This window comes from Anser cygnoides, chromosome 7, assembly GCF_040182565.1.
Source record: "Anser cygnoides isolate HZ-2024a breed goose chromosome 7, Taihu_goose_T2T_genome, whole genome shotgun sequence".
Taxonomy (NCBI): Eukaryota; Metazoa; Chordata; class Aves; order Anseriformes; family Anatidae; genus Anser; species Anser cygnoides.
Window position 1 is genome coordinate 27,353,193 of NC_089879.1, and position 23,558 is coordinate 27,376,750.

At 40.1% G+C, this 23,558-nt stretch overlaps 1 protein-coding gene across 1 annotated transcript in view; it reads left to right on the plus strand.

Annotated features, from left to right (window-relative positions):
• Window positions 1–23,558, plus strand: part of JMJD1C (jumonji domain containing 1C) — a 158,671-nt gene that overhangs the window by 26,812 nt on the left and 108,301 nt on the right. The gene's annotated exons all lie outside the window — the stretch shown is intronic.

Consider the following 23,558-nt stretch of genomic DNA (forward strand, 5'->3'; position numbering starts at 1 on the left):
TAGATTATTTTGTTTCTTTTGACCGTAGGAGGAGCAATTTTTGGCGCATAGCACTAAATTGGATTACAGACTGAGGCATACCAACAAATGATATTAACAAATGCTCAGCTGTATACTGGAAGTTGTTCAGCAGCGTCTCAGACTTCTTCATAGCTCGTTTCAGCACGGTCCCGGCAGCAAGGGGTTGGAGAGAGGCTACGTGGTCTTCGTGTGTGCAGTCACAGAGCAATGTGCTGATGGAAGCACTGAGAACAGATGCAGTGAGAGTTCACTCTCTGATCTTTCAGCTGAGTTTCTAGCTTCCCTCTCCTACACCACCAAGCTGCTAAGCGAGAGTCACATGCATGGATATTTAAGCAAAAAGCTGTTACTTAATATAACTATTGTACTTAGAAATGTTCTGTACTTGTCGATCCGGCAACTTGCCCTCTGCTCGTGCAGCTCGGTTTTGTTCGCAGTGCGGCCGGCGCGGCAGCGTGGGTTGCCTTGACCCCGATGTGCTCGAGAGCAGGAGTGCGAGGGCAGGAGGGAGTGAGTGTGACCCCTGACGGAGGCTGCTGAGGAGAATTTACTGACCTTGCGTCGAGTGCGTGCATTAATCATAGCCATAAGATAAACCCAATTGTAATTACTACCTTATAGCTTTGAAGGCATTATGCTGTGGTATAAATGGTTTTGGCAGAAATGAAGCAGATGCAAGTTCTTGTTTCAGTATTTCACTAGGTTTACTGAAACTGCAGAATCTTTGTTGTTACGCTTTCATGTCTGCTGGGTTTTGTTTGGTTTTTAAATACAATCCTGGCACGTGAATTAAATACAAGTGCACTGGAAGAAGCCCCTTGCAGTTGCTATTCTTTACTCCAGTTAAAGAGTTATGTTGCTTGCTTTAGGTTATGTTATTTAAAAGGTTCAAGCTCACATTGACAAGGAAATATGGCCTGATCCCTGGAGGTTGTTTAGTAGATGTGGTAGGCCATTTGGTTTACAAGTTAGGGTAGCAGACACTCACAAATTTCTACTGGCAGGGAACTAAACAAACAAACTGACCTTAAACTGTAGTTGTTTTGTATAGCTAGCTACTTCCACTTTTTCCCCACCTTCTTAATGTTCACAAGCATTTTCAGAAGACGATAGTTTAGCTGTATGAGCCCTTTTTCTGATGAAGTCTGCATTATCCAGTTCTTTCCAGTTGCATTTGGATATCCAGTTTTGTTAAAGAAAGCCATCTTTCTAGTATTGGAAGTTTCATATTTCACTGGTTTCAAATGATTCTTGACTTTCACAAGCAAAACCTGTGCACGTTTACTGATTGCTTACTGTCTTCTAGCATGGTCGTTCCAGAACATGCTTAATTCTTTCCACCTAAATGGAGAATTCATAGATGTTTTCTTAGTCATGCAGGCATATGTTTTCTTCCTGTTCACTGCAGTCGCATGCCTGTGTTGATTTCTGCCTGCAGGAAAATCAAGCTATCAAGGGACTGCTTTGTAGACCTTTGCTTTGAGCTCTCAAATTAAGGTAGTTTGCAGACTAAAGCAGTGATATATCTAACTTTAAAATGTTGAGCTTTTACCTAATAATAAATTGCATTTCTTGGTCATAAACCTACTGCTACTACGGATATTTTTGTTCTCTGGAAGAAAGTTGATCGGTAGTTTCTGTCTGACCCATTTGATTGTCGGAAGAAATCTGATGCCTGGCTCTTGCTGTTCTGGCAGTCTCACAAAGGGGGTAAATCATCCTGCAAGTCCTGACTTGCCAGATGTACGGCATTATCTCTCTGCACAGATAAATCAGCGAGCTACTGCAGTCTTTTGGGTCTGGTACTCCTGGGCAGGTACAGCATTCCTAGGTAAGGAACCCACGGTCATTTCAGAAGGAAATTTGCTAGGTTCTTACAAGAATTGTGTTTCCTTATGTGGCAAGTTCCTGGCTTTCTCAGACCATGTCCTTGTCTATTTCAGGCTGGTTTAGGGGTAAAAAAGGCTTGGGGCATGCCTGCATGTATGTGTGAGGTGACTGGTAGCAACCAAATGCCTGACCGTTTTAACAAAGGGGAATGCTTTAGATGCTGCAAGATGCCCTCTTTTCTGAAAGGCTATAAAGGCTCTTTAGCTGCAGAAATTTTACTGTTTATTGTTAGTTTGTTTTACTCTTTTTTTTTCTTTTTTTCCCTTTTTTTTTTTTCTCTTGGAGAAAGTGTTTGACTCAATACTTTCATTGTGCCTCGTATTTTTTCTTCACAGTATGTCAGAACAACTGCCTGTGGTCTCAGAAATACTCAGATCCCTCTGTAGGGTCAGTGCTGGTGCAGCACACAGAAGCTGTTGATTCCAGCTGACCCCCCAGGCTGCTGTAAATTGAACTTGCTGTCCTAGCACTGATGTATGGAGCACATTTTTCTGTGGGATCACCATTGCTGTTGTTGCCCAGGCCTTTCACCTGTCTGGAAGGTCATACTTGAATTTTGATTGGGGAAGATGCTCCAAATAGTGCTTTTATGTATGTCTTTATATAGCAAATAGTTTTGATGTTTAACAGTGGTTTGAGTATGCCTCAAAGAAGACTAACTGAAATGAGTTTGTGCCTCTTCTGCCAAGTATGATCACCCATGTTTTGTTTTTTTTTTTTTTTTTGCTTTGTTTTCCTGTTGCTGCTTGGACATCCCCCTTAAAATGATTAGTTAGATGAACCATATCTACATTCTTCACAAGAAGAAAAGGTTTCCTCCCCACCTCTCAGTTGGCAGAAACATAATTTTAAAGGTCTGCTCTCTGGAAGTATTTGGGTGTCTGGCCAAGAATTTGTCAAGAAGGCAGAGAAGCGCTGTTCTTTCCTATTCTATAAATGTTAACATAGGTGGGAGTCAGTCACTAGGTAGTAGATGCACTGTCCTGGAAAATGGTTATATAGTGAAAGAAGGGATATAGACCTATTGTGCTAAGTTTGTCCCCTTTTCCCTTTTCTCCATTTTTACAGGCATTTCAGTCTCTGATAATGTGGCTTGAAACAAAGATTGTATAGTGTAACAGATACTGGTTGGCTAAGAGTGCCTAGCCTGTCGCTGCTTGAAGTCTGTTCAAACTGTATAATAACAACAACCCTTCTGCCTCTTCATGATTAACCTAGAACTGACAAGTTTCTAGACTTCATTGGAAAGAAAAAGTACATATGGATTTAAAAAAACCCTCACTTTTCACATTTGTTTTTATCTTTTTAGGTTATCGTTATCGTTTGACATTAAGTAAGTTATGAGAAGCGAACCATATCATTTAGGTTCAATTACTCTGGCCCTTCTCTTCCAGTCGTACTAGCTGCTCTTACTGGCAGTTTTGGAGGACTGTATTGGTGGTCTTGTCTCCCATCTCCTTTGACAGCAAAGATCTTCAGGAATTTGTCTCCTTACGTTTACATGGGTGAGAGGGGAAGAAGCTCTGGGATGTACTAAGAGATTGGAGGGCATTATGAAAGGGAACTCAAGGTACTGGAATAAAATGTTGCAGCTCTGAAGGGGGGTATTCTAGAGTAATATGATAAGAGTATATTTTGGAACATAAGAAACCACATTTCTGCTTCTGGAAAAAGTTAATTCTAAAAAACAAGTCATAAAGCAGTGAACAATAAGAAAGGTTGGTCCTATATAAGCCGCTGTTAATCAGTATAAACAATGAAGCAAGATCTAATCTCTAAAGCAGTTTATGTACGTGATGTGGAGAACGTTATTGAGGGCTGTTTTTTTTTTTTTAATACTTCCAGGTAACGTGATTCAAAGTTGGACTACCACAAGTTCTCTCTATACAGGCATGAAAACATCACAGAAAATCAGGTTTTACTGTTGAAATGTCATAGGAGAGCTCAGGATATGTAATAAGAAATCTGAATTGTGGACTTAGGGAGATCTGTTCATTCTTTGTGAAAATTGCCTTTCATGTTACAGCGACATGAAATGAAAATGGAGACTAAACAGGCTAAATGAGCACAGAGTCAACTAAATAGAGTGTTGGGGTTTGTGAAGTCTTTGATGCTTTCTGTTTCGAGTAGAATGAAAATTTCAAGTATCACTGGATTTATGGGGGAATTAATGACTTCACAATATGTTTGTGCTGCTTCTTGGGCTTCATCTATGCTCAAATGCAAGCCAGGCAAATCTGCCAAGGTGGCCAGCGTTCATTGTGTATGGTATACCTTGTCATTTGTGTTTGTGCATTTGTTACTGGTAACTGCTTAAATGCCAAAATTTTGGAAAGGTAGACTTTGAAATGCCACAGTAGAGCTCTCTAAAAATGGGTCGAGATACTGATTTTTGGGCACTGTTTCCTTTCGACAGATAAGTTGATGACTGCCCTTTGCAGGTTGTTTCTGCAATGCTGCTCTGCAAGATCATTGAATACCACCTGGGCATTGTGCATTTGTTGTAAGATAAGAATATTCTTTGGACTATGTGGATCATACAAAGTGATAATTTACTTTGCTGATCTGCATAAGCAGAAGATGTTGCATCAAAGCCATTATATCTATAGTGAAATCAGAGGCACCGCGTGCATGGTGGCAGTTTGGGCTGTTCCCGTTGGTGCTCACAGTGCCAAAGCATGTTCTGCTTTCTGGCTCTGCCCTGCTGAAGGACATGCAATACTGACTTTCTCCTAGTTCAGGGGTAGTGCAGGGACTTTGGTGTTTTTTCTTCTTTCCAGTTCTGCTTTTTGTAGTCTTCTGGAGAAATATATTGGACTAATTGTTATGTAACGCTTGATTAACTTTACAGACTGCCTTTTTTGCTGACAGTTTAACTAGAAATCTAACTACTTGTATGCTCAAGGGTTACTGTGTAATTATGCTTTCTAAGTTGATTTGTTTCTTTGATACTTCAATTAAACTTTCTTATATCTGACTGTTCACATTCTTGCAAGCAGGGGGGAGAGTATCACAAGTGCTACATGCAAGAATATACAACCAGAATATTTAATGAAAAAAAAAACCCATCGAATTAGCTGGCTGTCTCGCATGCTTTTCAAAATGTTGAAAAAGCAATGAAACTAAAGTGCAAAAAACCTGCAGGCATCTCCGAGATAAAAGCATCTTGGCAGCTCTAGTTAGGAGTATCGTTTATGTCATTTCATATTGTCTTGTATTCTTTGTTACTCCAGTGCGAAACGTAATTAAAGATAAAGGTTGCAAAATGAAGCACTAAAATGTCAGAAAATGGTAATGCTATCAACCCAGCTGAATAATCCCACCTGCCACACTTGGTAGCTTTAATGCATTGCAGTGAAATAGTAAGAACTGCTAAGTTAAGGTGGAGAATTTGATCAGTAATTTAGGATGGGGGAGGATGTAATCATCACCCAAACAACTGTGAGAGTAAACCCATACATTTCAGAATAGTACTTCAAACAAAGACTGTGGCATAGCTTTTTTTTTTTTTAACAGAAAAATTGAAGGAAAATGAAATTAGCTGTCTCTCTGTTTAAAGCCTGTGATTACCTGACTTTCCAGTTAATTACAGTACACATAATTAATAACATCTCTTAAACTTTTAAAGGTTGTTTTGTAAGTCTTATCATCCCCTCTTCCCCTCCTTCCCCCTCGCCTCCTCCCAGTCTGCCCTAGTAAAATGCTTCCTTTGATTCGAAATTAGTGATTAGACTCAGTCTTTACGTAGCTCTCTCTGGCAGTTTCTTTGGCTTGACCCATCTTTCACACTCCATGTAGGCAGTGTTCTTACCCAGCTCATACAAAAGAAAATCCCTAAAGAGTGAATCCGTGTTAAATAAAGTAGACTTTTAACAATTCAGAGGGTCAGATTGACTGGCATGTGATGGCTGCTTTATGCATTCTGCAGCCACAAAGCAACTGGATAATGCAGAGCCAGTCGAGACAGATTTACAGCTGTTTTGCCTCACTGACTCGGGGCAACGGGACCTGCAGTTTATTTTTGTTCCTGATATTTTCCGAAGTCCAGATTTTTTTTCTTTCTTTTCATGCTTCGAATAGGTATGTTTGCTCCTTCCATTTATCCATTTTGCTGGCTGATGCAGATACAGCGGGATTTAAGATGTTTAGGACAGAGATTAATTTTTAGGGCAAGGGTCCGAGAAGCGTGCTTCCCTCCTTTGTGCCTGCCACTTCTCATTTCTCAGTGGGACTGAAGCCACAACTGCCTGAACAAAAATGGCCACCACTTGCCTTCTGTTTTCACCACTGGGAATGAAGCCAATTGCCCTCGGGGGAGAAAGTTGCTTCTTCTCTGTAGGGATACAGATGATGACTTTGAGAAAGGATGAAAGCGAGGTGACAGTTACTCTTTGCTGAGAGGCAGCCTATGGCATCAGTCCGTGTGAGAATGTAAGTAAATGGCAGCTGTTGTGGAAAAAGGGCAATTGTTTTGAGAGTTTCTCTGGAGAGCAGTATTCTTCTTCCTCTGAAGTGCCATGGGAGAAGATTGCTGCTAAATCTAAATTTCTTTTTGTGGCCTCTCCATGGCATTGCATAAACTGGAAGATATTAATCTTAAATGTACATGTGGATACTGTGTGCATGGAGAAGATTTGGGGAATAATTATGGTAGCTACAGTTTCAAAGAACATTTTACATGCTTTGAACTAATGAACTCATAAGAATTATTCAAAAAAAAATCAGTACACAGTGAGTGTAATACTGTAATTCTTCAGGGGTTAACTTCAGTACTGCATGACTAGAAGCTTTAAATCTTAAGGCTAAGTGATAAACTTCTTCCCAACTGTTTGAGGCTGGGATGTCTACGTAATGGTAGCAATTTGTGCTGGTCTTGGATCAGTACTTTGCTGTACAGCTTTTTGGAGGCAGCATTTAGTCAGCTTTCTTTCTCTGTTTCCTCTGCTTAATTACTAAATTTCTGACCCCTTTAGTACAGCTCATTCAGCGGCATAAGGTGGCATTGCAGCTCAGGTACATTAGCAAGGGTAGTTTTGTGGTGAATTCAGTCACTGCCTTCTCGGTGCATTCCCTGAAAGCAGACGGAGTGACCTCAGTCAGAGCAAACCAGAGCGAGCTGACGAGTCGCTGGGTGTGCACTGCAGTGTAGAGCAGATGCACTTGAGCTGGGTTTAAGCTGTTGCAGCCACGGTAACGTGGAGTTCAAAGTAATGCCTTGGCAGTTGGCCTGTGCTCATAAAACTGGTCTTTGCAGATCCTTGAGCTTGCTTTTAACATCTCTTCCTCATTCGTTGGCTGAGCTCCAAGCTGTATGCTAAATCAGCAAAGGTAGTCGAGGTGCGCCAGGCAGCAGAGCCGCTGGCTGCCCTAACTTACTGCTTTGTGGGGGTAGTATGATTTCATCGAAAACCCCCTGAAAGCTGGCACGAAGGGCATAAAACCTCTGTCAGGTAGGTGTGGTTCGATGAGAACTGAAAAGCAGGAGAGATTAACTCATTTGGTATGTTCTCCAAAAGTAAGTTCTGCTGACCTTTCACCAGACAGTGCCATTCCAGTACGGGGAGGTGGTTACCTGTGCCTTCGTCTTCCCTTCTGCCCAGGTGTTTGCGATGGGGCTGGCAGAGCGGTGCTCTCCTGCACTTGTACGTGAGGAGATGTGAGTAATGTGATTTAGACTCTGATAGTCTATATTCCCATCTGGCCAGGCTGCTTCTTAGGCATGAGATTTGTTAAAAAGAAAACTACAATCAAATATGTGAATGTGGTCGTTAATGTTTGAATAGAGAGGTACCCCAATTCTGCAAGCCATCATAGTTATAGCACGTTATTGGTCTGTGATCCTTACACGGAATTGCTGCTGAAGCGTGTGCTGCTACACTTCTTCCCCTGTGGGTGATGTGCTGCTGCTGAACAGACTTCAAAGAAAGCCCTTTGTGAGGGCAAGTTGTACGGAACTGCTGGGAGAAACAGCAGCAGCGATGGAAACTGTTACTGGCCATTGCACTCTTCCCTGAAGCATCTCATACAGATGTTTGTTTGTTTTCTTGGCTTCCCTTGAATGGAGAAGGTCGAAGGAGCGATGGCTAGGAGACAGCTGGATGCTGACAGGCCTTTCTGGTGGCTGCCTCCTGTTCTGTAAGTGTGACAGTCCATGCTCCTGAGCACCCCACAAACTGGGACCAGCCCAAACACTGGCAGCTAGATCAGGTAAGAAAGAATCACAAAAAAAAGCTCTTCAAAGGACCTGAAGGCATTTTTCAAACATGAACTGAAACTAGTGCAGAGAAATAACTGTCTCTTGAAGTATCTCTTCATCCTCTTCAGCTTTAATAAAATAAAATACAATTGAAGAGGCGTTTTTGAGACATATTCAAATTCATTTTTAATAACTTCATTTTTATATCTCAGATAACATCAGCTTTCATTGTGCCGTTAGAGCTTTGGGGTAGGTATTAGTAGAAGCAGCCTGTGCTTTTGTTGCCTCGCCACGGCCATTGTGAAACGCTGCTCTGCAGTGGGCCTGGGCTGGCTGGGGAGCGCGATGGCCTTGTCTTCCTCACAGCCTTCAGCATCCATCAGGCAGCACTGGTTTCTGGCACGGTGCTCCTGCTCTGACCCACGCCTTGGAGCTGCCTTCCTCCTGGCAGGGCGCCCCCGGGGTGCCCTGTCCTGGCTGTGGCAGGCAGTGCCAGGCTCAGGAGCAAAGCTGGGAGGCAGCAGAGGTAGGGCTGCAGCGCTGGACGGCCAGGGATAGGCACAAGGCTCTCACTGTGTGGAGATGTCCTCGCTGGTTGTTTTTTTAATAGATATGTATATTCTAAATTGCGTATTTCCTTCATTTAGGATTGCAGCACCACCACACTATTACTGTAATAGCTGCTGAGTTAGAAGGAATGCAAGAGAATATTTGTTGAATTTATTGGAGTGAGTAGGGACTTCTGCCTCCCTTCTTTTATCCGTGTTTCCTCTGAAGTTAAAGTGGATTTAAAAAAAAAAAGTAAAATTGTAGTTTGAAGATCACTTAGCAACACACGCAGGAGTTGAAAATAAATAAATAAGAAATCCCCAAATTGCATCAGAGTGTTTTGTTATTGGTCTTTCTATCCAGTGTGTGGAAGGCTTTTCTTGTAAATCAATGCCAGATTATCCATATATAAAATTGTTTTATCTGTAAAAATAGAACAAGCTCAGCTTTTCAGCAGCATCGGAATCGATCACTTATTTCTTATGCATATGCTCTTGCTAAAACACCGGTCTTATGGCATGCGATAAGCTGTTGAAATCTAGAGCATGCTGTTTTTAGCGGGAGACGACAATTCCCTAATCTGGTAGGACGTTGGGATTATATTTCTGAGGTTGCTTAGTAAGGATTTTAGGACAGTTTTATGAGCTCAGCCTGATTTTTAACTCCAAGATCTGTTTTTAGAATTGAGCAGGGGTGGGTTTTGTTTGAAGTCGCTGAGCTGAAACACAGGCACCAATTTTGTGAATATTCAGTTTGCTGAAACTGCTCATTTATATAGTGATTAGTATTTAAATTAAAAACAAAACCAAACAAACCCTTTACATTTAAATCAGAAGATGTTCTCTTTTCCTTCCCTAACGTTCCTGTGTACGTGTTAGGAGCTGTACACTATTAAACAATGCAGAAAGAGACGGGTTAGCAGTGACTTGTTTTTGCGATAAAAAGCAAAACTGCACTAATTCTAGGAGTCCTTGCCAGGTAGACGAGTACTGTGTGGCGACAGAAGAGAAGACTTTGCTAGCAGTGTTTTGGAAGATTTCAGGCTGAGTTTCTTTGCTTATGTAAAACACTGGTCTTTGTTTGGCACTTCCAATGGCGCTGGGAGTGTTGTGTAGCTTCATTGATTGGTTCCATGCAGTGGAAATCTGACCTTTAGCAGATGTTTGAGAAATTGCCAGCATTCAGAGTGATCAGCAGACTAGACAGTTTTTTCCTTGTTTTGTCGATGAGAACTTCCATTAGATTAGTAACGTGCGTGACAATGTTAAGCTTTTAAATGATTAGCAAACTTTCTGAAGTAAGGCAGATTTTCCTGAGCTGCATCGAGTAATTTATTTTCTTATACATGTGGTTTTGATAACTGACTAGCTGATACAAATATTTTGATAATTTAAATGTTTTTTTTTTTTGTAGCACGAATATTTAGATTTTAAGCAAGTTGTGATATGCCTGTATTTTTCTTCAAAGGTCAGTTTTAGCATGCTGTTAGAGCATCAGTTTGGGATAAATGCTTTCAAAGAAAAAAGAACAAGCTTAAACGGGCTGGGGAGGGGGAGGCAGCAGTGAAACATATCCCATCTGGAGCATTTGGCTTGGAACAGGATGTTGCATGACTCCATGTGAAGTCTGCTCTCACGAACAGTATTCTAAGTAACGTAGGAGATTCAGCTGCTTAGTGGTGGGAGTTGAGCATGAAACGAGGTCTGTTTTCTCAAACTCCAACAGTTAGAGCTACAGGAAAGAGGTGGGACTTAATAAGAGATTTATGTGACGAATAACTCAACAACACCAGCAGTTGCCAGATTAAGCCTTTTCCTGCAGGTGCTGGCTTTCCTCAGAGCTTTACAATTGTTTTTCAGTGTGTTGCATGTGGGAAGAAAAATTATTTCAAGGATTAGAGGTTCATTAGGAAAAAAAAAATAATGACCAATTTGCCTATTTCTGGGTTTAAGTTTTAAAATCAAGTAATTGCAAAAGGATTGATCTTGTCTTGGCTTTAGATAACTTGCATACTTGTGTGCTTTTTTGGGGGGTGGGAGATTTCTTTTTTTTCCTAACATCTTGGATACAGAAAGCATGTTAAGAAAGCAGCTAGTACTGAAAGCTAGTGGTATCCATAACCAAACAACCAGTTCTGCCATTGTGGACTCTCTTGGACAAAGTGTATCCTGTTGACATATGTTTGTTTGCTTTAATCAAAGGTAGAAAGGAAGGGATGTGATGGTAAGAAAAGCCACACACGTTAGAAAGCTTGGGAATCTCTGCCCTTTGCTCTCAGTGCTCAAGCACACTTCATTTTTGCAGTGTTACGGGACTCACCGGGTATGTTTCTTTGATTCCCATGAATTTGTGCCAATGTTCTTTGGCAGCTCGTTTTGATATCTAATACTCTCATGTACCAAACCATAGTAAGGGTTTTTTGGCTATATGCAGTGTTCTGGTCATTTCTTAAGGGCAAAACTAGAAAACCTCTCCTTGCCTGTGTTCAGTGCATTTAACGTTACCTCTGAATCTTGTTTATTCAACCTTTGTCTCCTGATCTGATAGTGAGGTAGTGATGGTAGTGTCTGTGAGGGATTCCCTGAGTGGGTTATATGCTGGTTTCTGTTGTCTGACTGCTTTGTCAGTGACCTCTGCCTTCCCATACGAAGGGGCATTTAGGAACGGGTTTTATCGGTAGCATTCCCTCCTCCCCTCCTTTTTTCAGCCCAGTGACTGGGGGTAAGGCATCATGGCCTTACTGGTGTTATTGGAAGTGAAGTGCACAGAAGGAAAACATAGCTTTTTTTTATCCATTATTTTTCATACATACACCGAATAAAAATACTAGAGTACGTATCTGTGTGTGATACTGAGAACTATTATCTAGTCAAAGCATGTTGCAGTTGAATGATTGCGGGCCTTGGCTGTGCTTTTAATGCTCTTAACAGGTTATGATACAAGAGGTCGCAGTGAAACAAGTGTATTCAAAGCCACGGGAAAGCCAATAATGAACATAACCTTCAAAAATGTTTATCACATTCTTTTAATTTAATACAGTATTAATATATTTGTTGAAAGTAGAGGAAGGACGTCTGTCCTATATTTTTGCCTTGGATGATTAGGTGAAATTTCACGATTTCCTTTCTCATTCGCAGGTGGTCTTCTGGAGCACATGGTCTATTGTACGTACAGTTTGAAGGAAGTGAGACTGATTGCTAGAAATAACATTCAAGTTTTAAGTAGTTGGTACAGCGAAGCAGAAGTTATTTGGTAAAGCAAAGTAGAAACCTTGGGTGTGTTTCTCTGATCTATTTCGAAAACAGATTCACATCTTTATTGTTATCGATAAATACTTCTGTTATCTTACACCACTAACAATTCTGCAGCTGGAGACTCCTGCAGTCAAAAATATCTTCATGTAGTGTGTTCCTTTTCCTGGAGGGAACATTATTTAATCACTCAGAAAACGTGGAGGAGCTGAGGTGCGTTAATATTATTTGTCACAAAGAAGAACTAGCTAATGGTGAAACTTAAAGATTCTGTTTAAAATCTAAGCTTAAGTAGTGAAGTGATTATCAAAATTACAAGGAAGCATCCCAGGAAAAAAAAAAGTCTTGCAAATACATGCTGAGTGCTAAAAATCTGGGGGAGGTTGTTCAGCATTTTCTGTCTGTAGCAAAGGTTGAATCAAAGGATACATAAAACTAAATCTTGATTTTAAACCACCGAGATGTTACTGGGGAAACAGAGGAGAAAGGGGAAAGATGAAAAGTTGCCCGTACTTATATGCATACTTCAGGCCTCCCATTTTAATTGTTCAATTCTAAAAGGATTTAATAAACTTTCATAAATATCGGAGTCAATGCAGTAGGTAATCTATCATATGTATCATTTCTAGCATTTAAAAGCTGCCTTGGACGTAAAGAAAAGCTATTTTCTTCCAGAAACTTGCACAGATGGTGAGCAAATCATGTACAGTTCTGAATTAATGCTTCTTTATTCTCTAGCATGCATTTTGAATTGCAGGGAGGATTTTTTTTGTTGTTTTAAAACACAGGCACGGCTCTTACAGTTACAGTCTATAAAACCATTGTGCATAAACAAGCTTGCTTTTGATTTAACATTGCAATATTTAAAACACCAGTTGCTTGAAAATATTTTCCCTGCTGTTGTTATAGGGAAATGCCTCTATGAGGTTTTCATGAGTGAATTAGTCAGAGGTAGCTAATGCAATAATTAAGACTATTTGTTGGATTCATTAAACAGCTTTTGATGTATACTCATTGTGTTTTGTTCTTACATCTTTACTTCTGAGCTTAAGTGTTAACAGTTTGGTGGTGTTATCTGCTTGTTCTATTGTACTGTCGATATTATCAAGGAATCTATTGTTCTCCCTTAAAAAATCTTTGCAAAAATTTTTACTGGGAGAGCAGAAAAAACTTGTTTTCTTCCCTTTTTTTGAGATGTAATACATTAGAGATTTGGACAATTCTTAATTCTAAAATAAGGTATGAGTTTTTTTTTTTTAATGCAATTAAGGTAAAAATTATAAACAGAATTTTGGTACTGAGACTAGTTAATACCTTGGCTAAAGATTAGGTAGGCTATAAAAGGTTGAACCACCTTGTTAGCATACTCGAAAAATTTGCTTGCAGAATGAAAAAAATAGATGAGTGCAAAAGTGCATCTTCTGAGAAACATTAGCAGACAATTGTGGAGAGAGAGAGAGGGTCTTTGCATCTGGGTCACGAACAGTTTTTGTAACCTTAAGTACTTTCCACCCCTTCATTGCTAAAGCTGATACGCATCAAGAGCTCCATTTGGTTGAAGTAGTCATTCCTATGCTCTGACCTTAGCAGCAGCAGCACCAAAGTGGCCAGCTGTTCAGAGGAGCCAGTCCTTGTATTTCTGTGATCCAAAGGGATTTGCGCTGGGACACCTCAGTAGCACCTGGAAGCCCGCTGACGTTAGTTCTCCATTACATTTGGTGTCACAGAAACATATGTCAGTTCCCAAAGAATTTGTGGTCAAAGCAGGTAAAACTGGGTTGAAATGATTGTTTTACAGTATGGGTACTGAAGCAGAGATGGTGATTTGCTTGGTGGCATGAAATCAGTTACAAAAATCCCAATTCTAATATGAATCTCTAAAGTTTGTTGTTTAAAGCAAGTCTATTAGTCTATCTTTTGTAATACACTGATAAAAGCTAAGTATTTGGTTAACTTGGGACCAAGCAGGCTGTGTGCATTACTAGTGGGTCTTCGTTCTGATATAAAACAACTAGATAGGACAGTGAGATGGAAAAGGTGATTAAAGGTGCCTAAATGACTGACAGTACTGCTGCATTTACTTATAGCTTACATACTACTTTTAGAGTTGTATTTTTTTGGTCAGATAGCTAATCAAATACCAGATACCTGTAACTGAGCAGTGGCTGTTATGGCAAGGAGGCTCAAGAGGTAGATTAAGACACTGTAGGAAAAAGGAGAAGCTGTGCTTGTGCTCCTCATTCTGATCCCAAAATGGTGCTTAATTTTGGCAGGGTGTTTCCTGATGTCGTCTGCTCATGTGTGTTCCTGGTCTTCATCTCCGCTGCCCATTTAGTAATACTGGAGATGCCTCAGTTCAGAGCTAGAATGAACCTTGATCCTGGTTTGTGGACCTTTATGCACTGATGTAATAGGAACTGTAATGACCTAGTTCTTCTCTGTGTAAAGTTTAGCCTTGGGATTCAATTTCAAACAGAAAAACAAAGGAAAAACATACTCACCTGAAAAATCTTGGTCTTTTGAATCTTCAGCCTTTCAGTGTAGATTTTTTTTTCTTCTCTAATGCTGCAGTTAATCCGTAGGAAAGAAGCCGACTTCTGTAAGTTTTGGTTACAGTCCTTTGTTAGCAGGTGTCTTGGAGCTTCTAGATACATCAGGAAGATTATCTGAGCGTTTATTTTTGAATGAGGGATGGCTTGCCACTACAAAGAGGTAGACAAAGATCAATAATGTAAAAGAAATAGAGATGTGGTTTTGAGAGATGAGTTACAGAGGAGATGGAAACCCAAAGGCTGGAATGGTAGCAAGTAATCTGACCAAAATGAAGAGAGAGGATCTGCGTGTGAGATAGCACTGAGTGCTGGCATGGGACTGGAGGGGAAGACTTTAAGGAGGCTGTCATTCAAATTTCTAGAATAAAAAATAAGTAAAATATGACTGGGTCCTAGCTAGGTAGTATTTAGAAACTACTTGTTGTCTTTATTAGATGGCTTAGACCTGATTTAGACAGGACTAGGAGAAACAGGTTGCAGACTTGGTTTATAAATAGCACTTCGCAAAGAAGAAGGGAGACAACAAGTTATTGTCAAGACGGTGGGTAGAAATATCTTCTCTGATGTAAAATTAGGCTTTAAATTAATTAATATAGTACACTAGCTTCCCTACTCAAATATTTCTAATTCTTTTATGAAGGAATAAACTTATGGGAAATATCTTCCAGCATCTTAGTGGATAATCAGTGAGGGAGATAAGCATTTAACCATATTTCTTTTACATTTAAGGATTCTTGACTTGATACTTCTGGAGAATTTTATTAAAAAAAAAAATCTACTTGAGAATCATTTGGTTGGCTTATTACTTAAGGTTATTGGCCTTGGTTATAGGAGCAAGTATTTCATTGTCATCAGACCGGAGAAGAACCACAATTTTGTAGTTGGAAATAATTTATCTAGAATATAATGTACTGTCTGTGCGAGATGATTTTTTTCCCTTAGTTTCCTGACTACTCTTGTGATATTTCCGCATACTCCTCATAACTCCTGTAAGCTGCCTGAAGAAGTGCAGTGAATCCTCTGCGGTGTCTGATCCTGTTCCTGCTGGGATCAGGAGCAGGCCTTGACAACACGTTGCTGGTACGAACAGGACCTGCTCACCATCTGTCTCCGGTGTTGTTTTTCACCGGAATAAAGGTTTGCTGGTGTCCTTCTGGTATTCCTGGCTTTGCCTGACAAAAGGGGAATTGCTTGAGAGCCCACTACTGGTTTCTTTGGCCTGCTCTTCTAAGAGCAGTTCAGGCAGTTCAAGGCAGTTACTGAAATACAACCCAAACGCTTGCTTTTCTTTTACAGTCTCTGTTTTGTTTGACCTCAAACAAAGATTTGTTGTTTGAAATCGGTGTGTGTTCAGGTGGCTTTGGGAGGACATCACTTTCTATGCAACAGTGCAAAACCCATGGAACCTCTGCCTGGATAGATGCTGATAAATACTTCTAGGTCTGGGTCTAATCCAGGAGTTAGTCTTTTACACCTTGGAAAGATGACTCACCTCTGAAGTTAGCTAATTAGACTTCTGTTCTTGGTAGAAATGGGGTAAACCTTGCGCTTTTAGCACTTTTATTGATTTCCCCTAGCAGTGGTTCAGTTCTGGACTACTCAGCTGGACCAAGACACTTGAAAAGCTCACAAAATCATCGTGGCGTTCTGCTTAGGTGCGAGGCGTCTCCTGAAGCCACCAAGCTGCGCGTGGTCAGGCTGTCTGGGGGACTGAAGTTGCAGTGCTTCCCATTTCTAGCCATACCTTGCCAGCCAGCGATTCAGTGAACTGTCCTGCCTCGATAGAGATATGCTACTGTCCATAGCTTGGATTTTGTGGTTCAGGAACACTGGCAAATCATGAAATCTAGATGGAGAGTAACCAGTTGCTTTTTCCATGCACTTCAGCCCAGCCTCCTGTAGTGCTCTGTGTCCCCTGACAACTTGCTACGCGAACTTTAACCATACCTTCATTAGCAAGCTATTGCACTGTCACAATGGACTAAAAGCCACGAATATTTAGAAATTAATTACCAGTGCCTTATGTGGTTCAAACCCCACTCAGTTGGCTCAGTCAGATCTACAAGTGTGAAATGTATATAGTTTGAAAACAGTATCATATATTTAAAAAGTCATTGCTGCAAAATTTCAATCTGTAATTACATGACAGGAATTAAACTGTAGTATGACTTTCAAAATAGGCCTCTATGCACATGTTGCTTTTAACTGGCCATCTAAATAATAATTATAGAAATGTGTAATAGTTCTTACCTTATCCAAATTCACAATTGTCTGATTCAAACACAAAATTCACGTTGTTTTTAAACTGGGCATGGAGGCTTTCTGTAGTGTTTATGTTTCTTAATAGTTGTTTTTAAAAATTCAGTTATTTAGATAATACAAAAGTTTCCTTACATTGTGTGATGACAAAGAATTTGTAAGACTTTTTTTTGAGCCTGAAGGACCAGGAAGTTTTTGAGTAATGGATATATTTTAACTAGGTGCTGCTATGATTTAATAGTTAATGCTTTCTTAAAAATGTAATGTCACTTTTATTTCTCATTTTAGATAAGTAATTCAGTGTATGTTTTGGAATCTAAAACGTTTGAAAGTGGTACTACTTGGCTTAGGCTTGCTTGTAAGCCCAGTACAGTCATGATTTAATTTTCGGTTTGCACGTCACTTTGCCATATGAAATTGGAGAAAAGGTTTGCAAAATAAATGTGTCAAATATTTTAAGTACATAAGTGATTCAAACAACTTTTTAAATAAATTTTGCACTCCTGCAGACTGTCTTTATGAGAGACAAGTCGTTCTGAGAAATGCATTGAGGACTCTAAATAGCATTTAATAAATATTTTTTCTTTCAATTCAGTGTAATTCATATTTTCTCTCTTCAGTTTTCTGTTTGGAATACATATTTTAAATTTATGCATGAAAGACACATCCATGTCTTACATGTTTTTTGTTATTTTTCAAAGACAGTGTTGAGGCGTCCAAGTAGGAGGCTTTTTTTTGTACTCTCATCTTCCCTGCAATCCTACTTTACACTCTACATGATATGCTGGTTGCTTAGCAATCCAGGCTACAGACTGCAGCAGGTTGTTGCAATACTACTGGTATTTTTCTTCAGTTTTGCAACCATTTTTATCTGCATTTCTGCAAAAGCTACTTTATTGTCAATGTTCAGGCACGCATTTCAGGGAATAGAAAATCAGGATTTCAAAATTAACCGTAAATTGTGTATGCTGATTGTTTCTATGCTTATTATTCCCCAATAGTATATCTTGAGACTATTAGTTGCCTGAAAGAAATGATTTTATTTAAATGCTTCTGTGTATTTGTAGGGTTTGATTTTTAAAGCTTGATATAAGGAAGCTACCTTGAAAATTCATGTTTATTGAAGCATGTATTCTTAGCTACATCTGTTCCTGTTTCCTCCTGTGCATGGCATACATATGACATGTCTTCCAGCAAGCGTGCATGTCCAGTTTTTTAATAGATTTTAGTTTTAAGCAGATGCTCTCAGGCTGGGTGTTTGTACCTTCTACTCTCCTTCCTTCCTGCAGGTGGCAAAAGGCAGGGGGCAGCCTTTCATTGTGGGGTGCTGGCCTCCATTCCTGCTGCACAGACCCTGAACTGTCGCCTTTCTAAAAAGGAGATTTCCAGGGAGCTCTGAAACAACAAAGACTTAATGTCTTATGTCAACATGCATTAAGTGATGTAATAGCGTAAGACTGTAAATATTTTGTCCAGTCTTCGAAAAAGCTTTCCATGTTCTTTGCTGTAAAACGTGCCTTACTCTACAGCTTTTTCCTAGTAATTGGGTTAAAGCAGAGGTCTTACATTTTTGAGACAAACTATAATGTTCCTTAAATGGTGGAAGAATTCCAAAAGTCTGATTAATAGATGTATGCCAACTTTATCAAGAATTTTTTCACATCTTCTAAAGGCTTACTGTGGCACTGTGGGTGTCTGCTCACCCCTGCTAAAAATACTCAGTACATTTAGTATTGCTTTGTTCCTTGAAAGTAAATACTTTCTGGTATACAAATACAAGTGAAATATTTGTGCTTAAAAAATTTGTTCTAGATTTGTGGTAAAAATGAAAATGCTGACTCTTCTTAAGAATAAATAAAGGCAATAAAACTCATCCTTTAATCCTGAAGAATGTGGTAGCTTAAGACCAATCCATTGCTACTATTCCAACAATTGCTTAGGGTGTTGTTAGGCTGTGTGGACTGATGCCAATCTGTTTTCAGATATGCTTCTTTTTCCTATATTGTTTTGCTTGTAGGGTTTGTAAAATACAAATATATAGCATTTCAATATATAAAGCAAAGGAGTATGATGATACTTTTAAGAGTTTTTTTAGTGTAGAGTGACTATGAAAATTGAAATGCTAGTGAGAAAGATTGGGGGAATTTTGGTAGTATGTAACTACGTTGCAAGCTCTTTATTAAACCAAAACCCTTCTTCTGTCTTTGGTTGCAATTTCATCGCTTTTCCATGCGGAAATGGGTAGTACTTGTATAACAGAGTAATAATTTTACTGTGTTAAGCTGTTTTGCTTTATAGTAAATTGTGCTTTGATTGCATTTGATTAGTTAAAGATATATTTAGAAAGACTTGGCTGCTGGGTAATGCTATTTCCATCAAAGAAACAATCTGTAAAAACCTGAGAAGGCAAGGATATTGGGAACAGGATGGGAAGATTAAGTTTTATAAAAACACTCTTACTGGCTCTGTTCCCTGTGTACTTATGAGTAGCTTTAGTTTATACCAGTTAGATATTTGGCAATCACATCCATTTCAATATGTAGGCAGGGAAATCTCTCAGAGCCTAGCATACTTGGTTTTAATTTTCAACTACATAAAACGCTAAGGAAGACCAGGGGAGCTGAGCAAAACGTCAGAGCTGTGTGGAGTTGGTACCTCGGGAACCATCGCTGCCCATTTCAAGCCCAAATGGCTGCACGTGGTTTTAAAAAAAAAACAAAAACTTGAGAGATTTTATCGCCACTGAAAACATGTCTGTTTTATACTTAACACGTTTTCAGGCAAGCCTGTACTAAATTACATGGAAGGTTTACGTTTTTCTTTTTACATCACTGTGCATCACAGGGTTGGGAAACAAGCTATCTGGCAACTAGTTTTGGATGGTTAATTGCGTGCTAGGATTTAGTTACACAACTTAAAAGATAGGCCTAAAAGACTTTTGATTATCACAGATAATTTTTAGCACCTGAATTCTGAATTCTCAGCCCTTATGTTTATGTAATATAGTTGTGCATAGTGTAATAGTCTCTCTTAATTAAAAAATGTTAAGAATAAAACTCAATGGGATATGCCCTGGGACTCACCTTGAAGCCAGTAGTCAAATCTGTGTCAATGAAAGACTATTCAGTGTGGTACAAAAGGGTAAGTGTTTTATTTGCTCTATTAAATGCATCTTAAAAAAAAAAAAAAAGATTAATCGTGCTAGACATAAATATTTTGGTAACAGTCCTTTGGTGAGAAGCAGGGAAGTGTGTGTCGCCTTTCACCAGGCAGACCTCGATGTGGCACTGGAAGAGCGGTGACTTGGGCGGCTGTCCTCCCTTAGGGAGGAAAACATAACCTGTGCTCTGTTAAATACAAATCTGCTAAAATGAATCATTTTCACACATTGGCTTAGAAACTTAGTAAATAAATGTTATGCGGCACTCTATTTGCTTGTTAATAGAGAACACTTTGTCTTAAAATGATGCAACTTTTTAAGCGATTTTTGTAGCTGTGCTGCCTGGAGCTATTACTAGGGCTGAGTAAATTTGCAGTCAGCCTTTGGGTCATTAGCAGTGTCCTCTTCAAAACAAAGCCACCCATGGGCAGCGTATGGGCTGCTATTGCGTGCAGGAGGTGCGAGCGGCTGCCGCTGACTCAGGTGGTTTCAAGAAAGTGGACGGCGCGTGGTCTGCTTCCCAGCAATACACATGGACTTCGCTGGAAGGCAGAGATGGTTTCATGACCGTTTAAAAGGTTTCAGGATTTGTTTGGTCAGGCGTATTTATTTGGAGCAGAAGCGACTGGAAAAGTCTGGATCATGGCTCTGTATGTTGAAAATTTCACCCCGATTGTTGTGTTCTGGCTTTGAAACAGCAATATTTTGTTGCAATTGTTTGGCTGACTCCGTTGGAAATTAATTTGTTGTCTTGCTTTACTTGGAAAAACATGCTAAAGGCTTATGCTGCTTCCTGTTGGAAAATAGTGAGTTACAAAATTAGCACATTAATGCCAATTATAAATATAATATCGTCCCAGTGGGAATTTCTTCTTTTTGTGCAAGTCAGTGCATACGTGGTGTGAAAGCTTGAGCCGCTCTGGCAAAACAAACTTCTATATAGCTGACAAGGCAAGGAAGCAAAATTTGGCTGAAAAATCTCAAAATCAACATCTATTCTTAAGAAGGCAGATGTTGGAGACTTTCTTGCTGTACAGAGTTTAATCAGTGAAGCAAGAAAGATCAAATATTTCCAGCCTTCACACTCCTTAGTGGGTCTTAGTTTGGCTCCATGTTTTGCTTTGTTGGCACAGGTTGCTGGATTGCTTTTTTTTATTCTCTCCCCTTTGTATTCCCTTTACTCCCTTTCATAAATTCATACAGCTCTTCTCTGTGTGGTAGATTAGTGTCCAGAGAAAGAGGAAGCCTATTCTCTTCAGAGATTTTACTTTTGCCTCCGAAAAATTGGTAATGCATTTTCCTGTTTTAAGCACATTATTTGCTTGCGAAAAAAATAAAAATGAATGGGTGAAGGGTTGGGCTCCGTGTTTTGTCTGTGCTGTTTCTGCCTTTCAGAAATGAACTTTGAAAAGCCAGAAGATGTAGTTAATAATCTTGGCATCAAAACCTGACTGTGGTGAAAGCTGGCAGAAGCAATTCCCAAGTAAGGTTGTGTGTGCGCCTTGCTAGAGGAGGAATATGGTGCCCTGGGCAATGGCAGACTGGCTCCGTGCCACGCTCCATTCTTCACTTTTCTTGGAACTGCTCCTTTGAAGATCTAATTATACGGTGCCAGGAGACTCGGCAGATAGCTCAGCAATAACTCCCACTGTCGTTGCACCGGATTTCAGTTTATTTGGGGTGCAAAACTTGCACACAAACACTAGATTGTATCACAGCTATCCACAAGCTTTGGCTAGTGTCCAGAAGACACAGTATGTTTTAGCGTGGCGGTTTCTAAACTGCTAACTCCAGTTTAGGCTTATCTGTGTTTTTCAAAAACATTTACTGACTTGATTCCCCTTGCCTCCTATTTTTAAACTCACTGCTGTGTGAAGTCTCGTGCTCAACCTCCTGTTAATAGGCTATCCAAGCTAAGTGTCTTCCCAGATACTAAAATGCAGTGGTTTGACCAGCCTGGGATAGTTGGGTGGAATTTGTGGGAAGAGGGGCTAAGAGGAAGATGATTATAGGGAATGATTTGGACTGTACTCTCACTGAAGGATGTCTTTAAATCTTGTCACTTGCTCAATTGCAAGAGTTTCCCTTTAGAAGGGTTCAAAGCAGCTGCAAACTCAGGATAGTGTTTCTGAGAAGATTTGAGATATGATGTTTTTCTGCCAATGCTTTAAAGCATGAGTATGTTTATTGTTAAATCTGTTTTGATTGTGAAATTACTGTAACTTCATTATACATTTTATAACTTCTGTTAGGTTTTGAAAATTGTGCCTTTTAATGAGAAGTGTCAATTTCCAGTTCTTTTGAGGTTTTGTTATTGCTTTCTACTTTGTTGCTGGAATAACAGGTGATGGTTTAATAATGAAGAAGCTGAAGCAGGAGGATCACTTTCTGTATGACCTGTCCCAGTAGGTCTGATACGAAGGTCACTGCAAGGGCTAGTAGTAGTTTCCTACTACTCTTCTCTCTGTAGAAGAGTTTCAGTGAGTGAAATGGGCAAAGGAGAAGGTAAAAGGGTAGGGTGTTGATGGACAAGGTGAAACAGAGTTTTGGAGTGACTGTGGCTGAGCAGGGTGGTTTAGATGTTGGAGCAGTGGAAGCAGGCAAACAGCAGAAATTCCAGACAAGGATCTAGGGAATCTGGAGGGGAAACGCTGTGCTTGGGAAATACAGAAGGAAGAACACTTGATGCAGGCGGCTGCCCCGTGCACTCTGCCATGACTCAGAGTTCAGGCGAGGAGGCAAATGAGAGAGAAGTAAGATGAAACGAGAGGTGAAAAGACCAGTTGGCCACAGGTGTGAGAGTGGTGACCAAGAGCCTTCAGGATGACAGGGATGTCCAGCTGTCAGCGTTTGGCAGAGGGCTGGAGGAGCAGGGAGCGACGGCTGCCTTCCCTCTGCCCAGGTCATGGAGGCTGTGGGAAATAGATGGACAGCCTGAGTGAGGGGAGCTTGGTGGGAGGAGAAGAAACTAGTTCTGTTTTCCCTTATAGTTGGGCAGATTTTAAGTGGAGATGTGATGGGGGGCTGCTACGAAGAAAATAACTGCAGTAAGTTGTCATTGTAATCCAAGCACTGCCTTCAGAGAGAAAGGAAGAAAGCGTGTAGGAATAGAATGGAAGTGATGTGGGTTAAAAAAGAATGGCTGTGAGTGGGGAGGACTGGGGTGATGAATTCTGATACAGGAGTGTGAGGAGGCTTGGCATAACCTTAAGTTGTGTACGCAGAAGGGAGAAGGACAAGATGAGAAGGAGCACTATATAACACACATTTTGGAAGTGTGAGACGGGAAGTCTAGACAAGGAAGTATGCTGCAGGCCTAAAATTAACCAAAGTTAAAAAGACAAGAGTTTTTTGGTGAGAGTGATGTAAGTTCTCAGAAGGAGATAGAGGAAGAAACTCCGATTTCAGAAGTTGCCCTGGGTGTGACTAAGAGGCAAAATTCAGGAGTGTAGCAGAGCATCTTCCCTTTCTGACAGTGGTGTTTGGTATAATGACGAATGTTTCTTCTTGGTAGCATTGTAAAATACACTGATGTCTCTTAGTCATTTTCTTTCCCAAATTATGCGTGTGTTTCTTCTAATTCTGTGATTTTGAAATGCAATGCGTTTATAAAAGTTTGCATTCTAATGAAGGTAACCTTTGGATAGCTTTTTGCCTGCAAGTACCCTCTTTCTTTTACT